This window comes from Condylura cristata, unplaced genomic scaffold, assembly GCF_000260355.1.
Source record: "Condylura cristata isolate star-nosed mole 26May11 unplaced genomic scaffold, ConCri1.0 scaffold00024, whole genome shotgun sequence".
Taxonomy (NCBI): domain Eukaryota; kingdom Metazoa; phylum Chordata; class Mammalia; order Eulipotyphla; family Talpidae; genus Condylura; species Condylura cristata.
The window spans coordinates 34031234-34040701 of NW_004567125.1; positions in this window are offsets into that span (position 1 = coordinate 34031234).

A 9468-nucleotide genomic window follows, 5' to 3' on the forward strand; every position below is an offset into this window, starting at 1 on the left:
TCCTAAGGCAGGAAATTCCTCTGTGTCCATAGACATAAGGCAAACTACAGGAGAGATAAGACCTCCCAGAGTATCAAGACTCCTGGGAAGCTTTCTCAGTTTTTTAAAACAAAAAGCAACCTCTGATAAAACTCCCAGGGCATAGGACTCATGGATAATTTCCTAACATCATTGACACAGGTTTTGCTTAATGCATGACTATATGACTTCCTCTTAATTTACGCTTTTCTTAAACAATCACTACTCTCTGCTAGTCTTAACTAACCTTTTTCTAAAACAAACACTAATTGTTCCCTGCTAGCCTTAATTTAACAATTAGCTTCTCTTTAGACAATCACTGATGACTCTGCTAACACAATTTATTCCTTCTCTAGGACCCCTAAATCCTTTGCTAACCGCTCATCCTTTCCCAGACCCCTTATCCTTTGAAGTCACAGTTAAACATCTGTATACATAAAAGTTATCACAAATATGTATAGTCTAGTATGCCATAAAATGCCAGGAAGAGGATGCATTGTTCCCCTCTTCCTTGAGAACTTTTATGTTGATTTCTTATTAACTTACCTTATGCTTTATTGTAATTAGCTATAATTAACTACTTGCTAAACAGTATAAATAAAGACCTCCTGAGAAAATGAGCAGGAAGACTTGCTCTCACCTCCAACTCCTGTGTCTTCTTTGCACCCTCTACCCTATCCCCCTTCTTGGAATCTCTGCAGGCAAAGCCTCCCCACCTAAAGGCCCTGCCCTTTGACAGCTCAAAGGGGCTGGTCCCCAACAGCTTTCCCCTTCCCACTGGATAAATTAATTGATATCTTTCAAAGTTGAAATAAGAATAGTACTTTTAACTTTTGGCATTGAGGACATCAAGGTTGGGTCACTACATCAATACATGATATACACACTAGGAGAAATGGTACCAAATTAAATAACTGTGTGCAGACTATCACCTGTGATACTATGACGAGGAACCTTCATGGTGGTGCAAGGGGTTAAGTCTCAGCACTATGAAGCTATCTATCTGCAGACACTGCAGGGCAAGTTTGATACCCTGGCAGGGAGGTAACCCACATGGCACAGCAGACCTCTCTTGTCTTGTCCGCTGCTCCACTCTGCAGTGAAATTCAGCTCCCCACTCTCTCTCTGGTGATCATCTTAGCCCCATCCCTCACAACTCTGGCTTGCACCCCAGCTCTTATATACATAATAAATAAAAAGAGTCTTTTTTAAAAAAGACTATGATTAGGACTAATTATAATCTTAAAATTTTTGGGGGGGAGTTAGGCTTGACATAACTGTTATATCCAGACAACTGAAATAAGAAGGGAATGGAGCAGAATGCCCTACCCAGCTCACCCTGGGGGCCAAGTACAGACTTCTATCACAGATGGTTCCCTGTGCTAAAAAGAGAATGCCATCTCCTCCAACAGAGGAATGTACTGGAAAGATGCACATACACACCATAGAATATTATAGAGCCACAAGAAAGGATGAAATATAGTAATTTCCAACAAAATGGAGGAAATTTGACAATATTACCTGCAGCCAAACAAAGAAGGATAAAAACAAATATTGAAAATTCATATAATGGACCATTCAACAGTGTAAAGAGCCTTCAAAAACTACTGGACATCAACAAATACCCTGAGAACTCTGGGGTTCAGAGAGAGGGGGGCAAGGGCACAAGTCATGTTGTGGGAAAAGAATTTTAGTCACCATTTTCTCATTTCATTTTATAATGTTTATCCTCACTTGTCTAAACCTAGACCTTTTTATATTACCACTGTAGTGGTCATTTCATAAAAAGTTGGGATGAGTATATTTAAAAAAAAATAGGAGAAAACAATTTTAAGCTCATTTTACAAAGTCAACATAACTCTAACATCAAAACCAGTGAGTTTTTAAAGTGTAATGTATATCACCAACAAAATCCTACCAAAATAAATCCAGCAACTCATTAACACCATGAGAAGTGGAATTTATTGTAAGGATGATTTAACATCTGCAAAACAATGTGATACAGAACTTAAAACAACCCCAACAGACAACAGGTCCAAAAAAAGGTGCTTGTGATCAACTCTACCAGGGCTTACTACCTAATCTACTGCAAAGTCAACCTCCTCTGGGGATGTACTGTTAACTGCCACGATGGAATTTTCTAGTCAGGATCCATGAGATCATCTTTTCTATTCTCCAAAAGAAGATGAAACAATCATTCACAAGATCTTTATCCGTTCTCCATAGGTAGATAACCTAAACTTGATACAATTTCTTCTTCTCTTGTCCTGCCTGCTTTCTGCCTATAAAGGACTTTTCATTTTGTACAGCTTTTCTGAACTACTTTCTGTTTACTACTTGGGATGCTGCTTTATTCAGCAATCATTTAATAAAGTCATTTAGATCTTTAAAATTTACTTGGTTGCCTTTTTGTTATTCAATTCATTAAGGTGTCCAAAACAAGGGAGTCCTGCTGACAGCTTTTAAGAGGGTGTTCTCTTTGTTGCTTCCAAGGATTCTTATAAAAATATGGAAGAGTGTAAAAAATTTTAAGACCTTGAATCTTTTGGAAACAGAAAGGCTCAGCACAAAGTTTGCTTGTGAAGTTCCAATTCCAAATGACATTTCTTCATTGTACCAATCTGTATTGCCTCACCTGTGTTAAGGTCGTGTTTCCAAATAGCAAGCCACAGATGTGTGGAACAAGTTTCTGGTAGAAGACCAGGATGAAATATAGAGGGGCTTGGGGGGGGGTGCAGGAATCAGAACTTTGACCCCTCCAACTCCCCACGAGTCCTATGTAATAGATTCCTTTTTTTTTCCACCAAAAACACAATGAATGTGCCCTCAAGAAAGGGACTGCTCACACATAGCTGACTATGGTGGGGGCGTAGTGGGGCAGTTCTTTTGATGAAAGAACTGGTGAGGATAATTGACAGAAAAAGGCAGGCAATGAAGGCAAAGAGGCAAGAGAGAGAAATGTTGCCTTGTATATCAACCAATACAGTAAATAGGTTTTTGAAAACTTTGATGCTAAACAAAGCCATGTATAACAAAACCATTTTCACCATAGGTGCATTGCTACAAACAAGAATTAAGTTTTTTCTTTTAAAGATTTTTTTAATTTATTGATACAGAACTGGGGTACAAGTCAGAGGTTCAAGGATGGTGAGAGTCTTTACCAGAGACAGAGTGGGGAGCAGAACAGGTGGATCCACTGAAAGACACTACTAAGGGGATCAGTGGGTGAGACAGGAGAGGTCTGTGCCATGTGGGTCATGTCCCTGGCCCGGGAGCAAACTCAGTCTGTAGAGTCTTGATAGCGCTGATACTTTAACTCCCGCATCACCAGGGAGGCCCCCTCAAGCAATATATTTGACTGACTTTGTTACTTATCCAAATTTCCAGGACCCTCTCATACATTTTTTGTGTTTTTTCATATTTATGACATCAGACTTCATATTTGTCTGATGTGTGATTTCCCTGTGAAATTCCCACCACCAATTCACCTGTGCACCATCACCATCACCCTACCATTGGGACAGATTTTTAAAAAGAGGATTGATTTATTTATACAAGAATTGGGGTATAAGCCAGAGGTGTGGGGGGTGAGAGGATTCACCAGAGACAGAGTGGGGAGCAGAACAGGCAGATGTACTGAAATACACTGCTGAGGGGAGCAATGGGTGGATCAGGAGAGGTCTGCCACGCCATGTGGGTCAGCTCCCTGGCTGGGGATAGAACTCATGTGGCAGTGGGTGTGGATAGCCTCACAGTGCTGTGCTTTAACTCATTGTGTCCCTAGGAAGGGCCCTGGGAAGATTTTTGAATCCCTACAGGTGTCTAAACTGCTTCTGAGCAGTTTAGTGATAAACAAAATGTCAGTCTTCATTCTCTTGAGCTTTACATTCTAGCGGGTTCAAGTTGACTCTTCTTGGGCAGACCAGTCTCTACGACCAGAGTTCCAATTCCTTATTTCAACTTCCTATTTGAGGGTAGGGCATGTTGTCTTCTGCTCCATTACCCCAGTCGGGCAACTGCAGAGCACATGGAAAGGCAGGTGGATGGTGAAGAAAATAAAGAGATGACCTACGGGTTTTGTATGAATACTAGTCGGGCTGAAGTAATTTATGTGAATGCTTGGGACATTCCTATAATTTAAAGCACCACATCCTGGAGCATTTTAAAAGGCCAGTTTTAAATTTTATTTTATTTTCCTCATGCAAACACCAGGGTGTCTTGGGCTTAAACACCGTAATTTCTCACAAACAAGCCCCTGCCACTGCTGTGTTAAACACCACCATAATTTACTTGTTAGAATCTGGAATAATGAGTGTGTCTAAGTGGAAACAACAGCCCAGAAGAACTGACTTTGAAAGATGTGTATTAGGGACTGGGCTGAGAGGTTGAGAGAGGTTCCAAAAGGCATTTGGAGGTGAAGTGAAAGGGGCAATGAGAGGGAGGGATGGGGGCAGGTCAGAATCTGAGCCTTTCCAGAACCTTAGAAATCACAACATCCTGTTGTGGATGTCACGTGACAAGGCTACAGAATTTGCAATGGCAAAACTGGGGACAGACCCCATGTCTCCAGACAGAACCCAAGCATTCCAATGCTTTTCCACCCAGTTCAACTCTCATGCATTGTTTCATATACTCCCATTCAGTCAACCAATTCCCAGGAAACCCACAGTGAGGTAATTAAAGTAGCACATACTTTCTGGAATAGGATAGTGGCTAGAAAGTTCAAAATCCATTTAGTGAAACAGATTTATCTACCTTAATTTTTGCCTCTAGGTCAGTGTATCAGTTGTGTCCATTTTACCTCTTATCCAGACATCTGATAATGTCTGGAGACATTTCTGACTGTAACAGTCTGTCCTGGGGGCGTTATTTATGAAGTGTGGTGAGTAGAGGCTGGGTGTGTTGTTAAATATAAATATCCTACAGGGCACAGTTCCCCTACCCAAAGAATGACCTGGTCCCAAATATCAGCACAGCCTAGGTTGAGAAACTTTGCCAAAGAGGCATAGGAACCAAACTGGTTTGGTTAGGAAGCTGGTGGGCTGTCTTAACCATGGTCAAGAGGACACGTGAGCTGAAGAATTGGTCAGCAACCGTAATGTTTCAAAAGAAGAGATTCTTTGGGTTCCTAATTCAACACTTTTCTCTGCCTCCTGCTACAAGCATACAGATTCTCTCCAGATTATCCAATGGGAGTTAGTCCAGGTTGGGCGCCTTCCCCTCTGCCTCCAGCCGCCAGGCATCAGCTAGGTCCTTGAGGGCTTCGCTTCACTTCTCTGGATCTCAGTCTCTTTCCCTGTAAATGGCAATAGATAATAATACCCACCATCGGGTCTGTTCGAAGCTCTTGAGCGTTCACCATGCAGCCCGTCGTGTTCCAGTTTTCTGAATCTTCGTTGGCTTCAGAAATAGGGGCTGTGATCCCCTATTCTACAAATGGGGAAACAGAGGCGGAGAGGGGTGAGGAACTGGACTATGATGTCACAAGTTTGAAGGAGGGGGCTAGCCTTGGAAGGTGGGGTTTTTCTCTAGCACTCCCCAAAAGGCGTTTGGCACCAATGGGCGCTTACACGAATTTCTCTCTCCTCAGCCCCACATTCAGTTTCCGGCTACCGAGATTCTCCGCTGCGCGAAACCAGCCTCGAGGCACCTGCGTGCGCGCGCGTGGAGGCGGCGGCGGTGGCGGTGATGGTGGGGCCGCCTGTGGGAAGACGCCGTGCGCCAGAGTTGCAGCCGAGACGCCTCGCGTTGTCAGGGCAACCGGGATGGGGGTGGGACGAGAAGGCGCTGAGTAGCCTTTATTGGTGGGTTAATGGTCTTTTGCCTCACCTAGGTGACGCTTCTTTGAGTTGTTCTCTGTTCTTTCGTTCACTGTCCATTTGGACAAACACTGTTTTCCTATCCCCAGAAACGTATGTAAATTTAATGACAACTGTCAGCAGGTGAATCCAGCCAGGATTAAGCACTGGTGGGGACTGTTTTAAATATGGTTTATGTGCACTTTTTTTTTTCTTTTCCTCCTTTGCCTTTGAGTACTCTATAATTTATCAGCGGCATCTATAATTTATCTGACGTTACTGGTCAGATTTTGCTTAGACCAAATCACAAATATGAGTTTTGCAGAAATGACTCAGTGGTGACTAATTCCATCAGGAAAGCATTGTCTACAAAGGAGTTCACAGCATCATTTCTTTAAACAGTGCATTGAAAGCATTCATTTAGGTACAATTCATTTAGGTACAAAAGCTCCCCTCCCTTTTTTGCATTTAGCTTTAAACTGCTGTATATGGATTGCAGGTTGTGTTTGAGATAGGAATGGGGCTGGAACCTCAAAATGGAAGACAGTGCAGCACAGCTTCTAATTCTCCTGTCAAAGTAGGTTGCGTGAAGTTTCCATATGTGACAGTTACTTCTGGCGCATAATAACTTTACAGTAGTCAGTTATATAACTGGACTTTATGAAATGTTTCCAACAAGCTTTTATCGTGGGGTCTGTCATTCCATCTAGTTGATGCTGCAGACTTTGTGTGGACCTAAGTCTTTGATTAAAATCAAGCATGATGTAAAGTTCACAGGGGGCTGGGCTCTTGTGCTCTTCCTGTGTTCCGTCTACTCGTTCTGGAAACTAGATTCCTTTCATCTTATTGCTCTTCCATCTCCTAAGGCTTGGTCTTAGATATACATTAGGAACTCACTTGTCTCTTGATCTCACGTAAAAGCAATAGGTTATCCCAACAAAATGGGTTTATTTGTAAAGAAAAACAGAGGAGAGGGCAGATTGGACAGCGTGTTTGTGGTGAGTACCATTGTGCTTTTTCTTGAACCAGGCAAAAAATCATCTCTATAGTCTCTGGAGGAGCTGCCTGTCAGTCCCCATAAAGGAGCAACTCCTTCCCCATCATCTCTTACTGGGCATGCAAGGCAGCTTGGGGCCTGTGGTTTGTTGATTTAGGTATGTGTGAAACTTGTCTTTTAGCCTCTTGACCACATATAAATAGGATTTCTGTATATTAATGTCTACAGTTCCATAACCAAATTCTGTCAGCAGAAAGGGGGAGGAAGACATTTACTTAGGGCAAATGTCTTTGTGTTTAAGGACATGACCTCCAAATTGCTTTCATGGTTGCTTGAATCCAACTGCTTCAAACATAGTCACAAGGCCACACCTGGCTGCAAGCATTCCTGGGAAACATGCATTCAGCTGAGGGGCGGAGCAGGGGCAGGGAATCGTGTCCAGGTGAAATTCAGGAGCACTACTGAATTCAGGAGCACTACTGGAAGAAGTATAGGGAGGATAGATTCTGGGAGACAGTCAATGGTTGGAAGCCCTTTGAGGGTAAAGACCAAGCCATCATTTTTGGAATAATATGGCAGACATGTTAAGTGTCTTGTTTTTGGCTGAAAAGAAGTGTCTCGTTAGATGTGAGAAGCAGCATTGCATAGTGGATAAGCGTGCATTTCAATCTAGCCTGTAACACTGACTGTAGATGGTCTTGATCAAGCTTTATCACCAGCCATTCTCAATTTTTCTAATCTCTTAAATGGGTAGATACCCATTTTCAAGAGAGTATGGCAAAGCTAAATGGTAGAAACATGACAATCTTAGCATGTGCTGTGAGTTTCCCTGACCCTTAGCGATAATAAACCTATCTTACTTTTTTTTTTTTTAAAGATTTATTTATTTATTCATACAGAACTGGGGTACAGGCCAGAGGCTCAAGGGCGGTGAGAGGCTTCACCAGAGACAGAGTGGGGAGCAGAACAGGCAGATCGACGAAGTACACTGCTGAGGGGAGCAGCGGGCGGGTCAGGAGAGGTCTGGCTCGCCATGTGGTCTCCTCCGGGGCAGGAGGCAGGCGGGAATCGAACTCATGCGGAAGTGGCTTCAGATTCTCAGTGCTGTGCTTTAACCCGCTGCGCCACCAGGGAGGGCCAAACCTATCTTACTTTTACTTCATCATATGCTCTTAATTCCAGGAAAATGTATAAAAATAATGTATAACCAAAAAAAAAAAGTATAACCAAGGAGAACAGAGGCAAAAAGTGTGGAAATGTTAGTGCTATACCTCATTGGTATTAGAAAGAACTGTGGAAACCTTGCCTATCACTTAATCTCTTGTGAGCGAGTGATTGTTAGTTTACTAAGAAATAAAAATTTAATGCTATTAACAAAAATGATACAAACCAAACTTGTGGGAAATTCTATATAATATGCAGCCATTTCTTTTAGAAAGTGTCTAGATTGTGAACTATAAGCAATATAATATAAGGTAACATAAGCCACAGACTGGAGAAGACTAAAGAGATGTGATGAGGTGTAATAAGGAGCCAAAAAAGGATGTTAGTGGGAATAGTGGTAGTATAGTACTGAACCAATGTTAACTTCTTAGTTCTGACAAACATGGCATAGTTAAAAAAGTTGCTAACATTAGGGGGAATTGGGTGAAGGGTTTATGGGTACTGTCTTTGCAAGTCTTCTAAAATTTAAAGTCATCCGAATAAAAATTTCAGAAAAGATTGTTACAGGTCAGGGAGAGCGGGGCACCATCAAATCCCCAAACCTGCCTGCTCTAAATAGGTTCTGCCACCTGCCACATCAAGACAAGACAAAGAACTTTAATGGATAGGAACTTTAATACAATGAGTGTGTAATACAGAAAAGACCAAGAATATAGTTTCTAAATCAAACCCCCAAAGTTACCCGTCCCCTTGTGGGTAAAAGGCATTGGCCCAAAGCAAGGCCTGGAAGCCCACCACAAGCCTAAAGCACCTTCTGGCTGGGACCCATAGAAAAGGGCCAGACAAGTCTGGGAGGAAAAGAGCAAAATCAAAATCAAGATAAATGCTGCCATAGTGAACCTCCCCACAGGTCTCTTACCCACATGTGTTGGTCCAGTGCTGGACCAAATGCAGTTTCTTCACATGTCTCTTTGCTCCATGTGACACCCTTAAGTCACCTTCTGGCTCTCCATCTTGCTTCCTTCTTCTTCAGTCTCTCTAGATTCTTCTCTTCCCTGCTCAGCTCTACCCTCCTTCTGGGTGGGGCAGGGAATCTGGGTCCACCCTGTTACAAGATGACACACAGTTTGAATTAGTTCAATTATTGTCTTTTTTTGTGGCAAAGAAAGCATTCACCTTCCATATTATTTTCTTTTACATCCACAGCAGGAGTGTGGTTGCTGTTTGTCTGGTGGCCCTGACCTTGCTGCAACCAGGTGGTACCATGAGACACTTTTTCTTTGATGCAAAAAGAGCAGTTAAAGTGTGATAGTTTGGGAGGAGGATCTTAAAACTCCAGGTGTTCTCTTTTCTTTTCTGGACCTAGAACACACACAGTCCTCCAACTCAGAATAGACCCAAGCGTGGGGAGAGCCCTCTTGGTGACTGTTGGATGCAATGTCCTCCCAATAGATATTTGACACTTTAACTCCTGCTATCTGTGAATGTTAT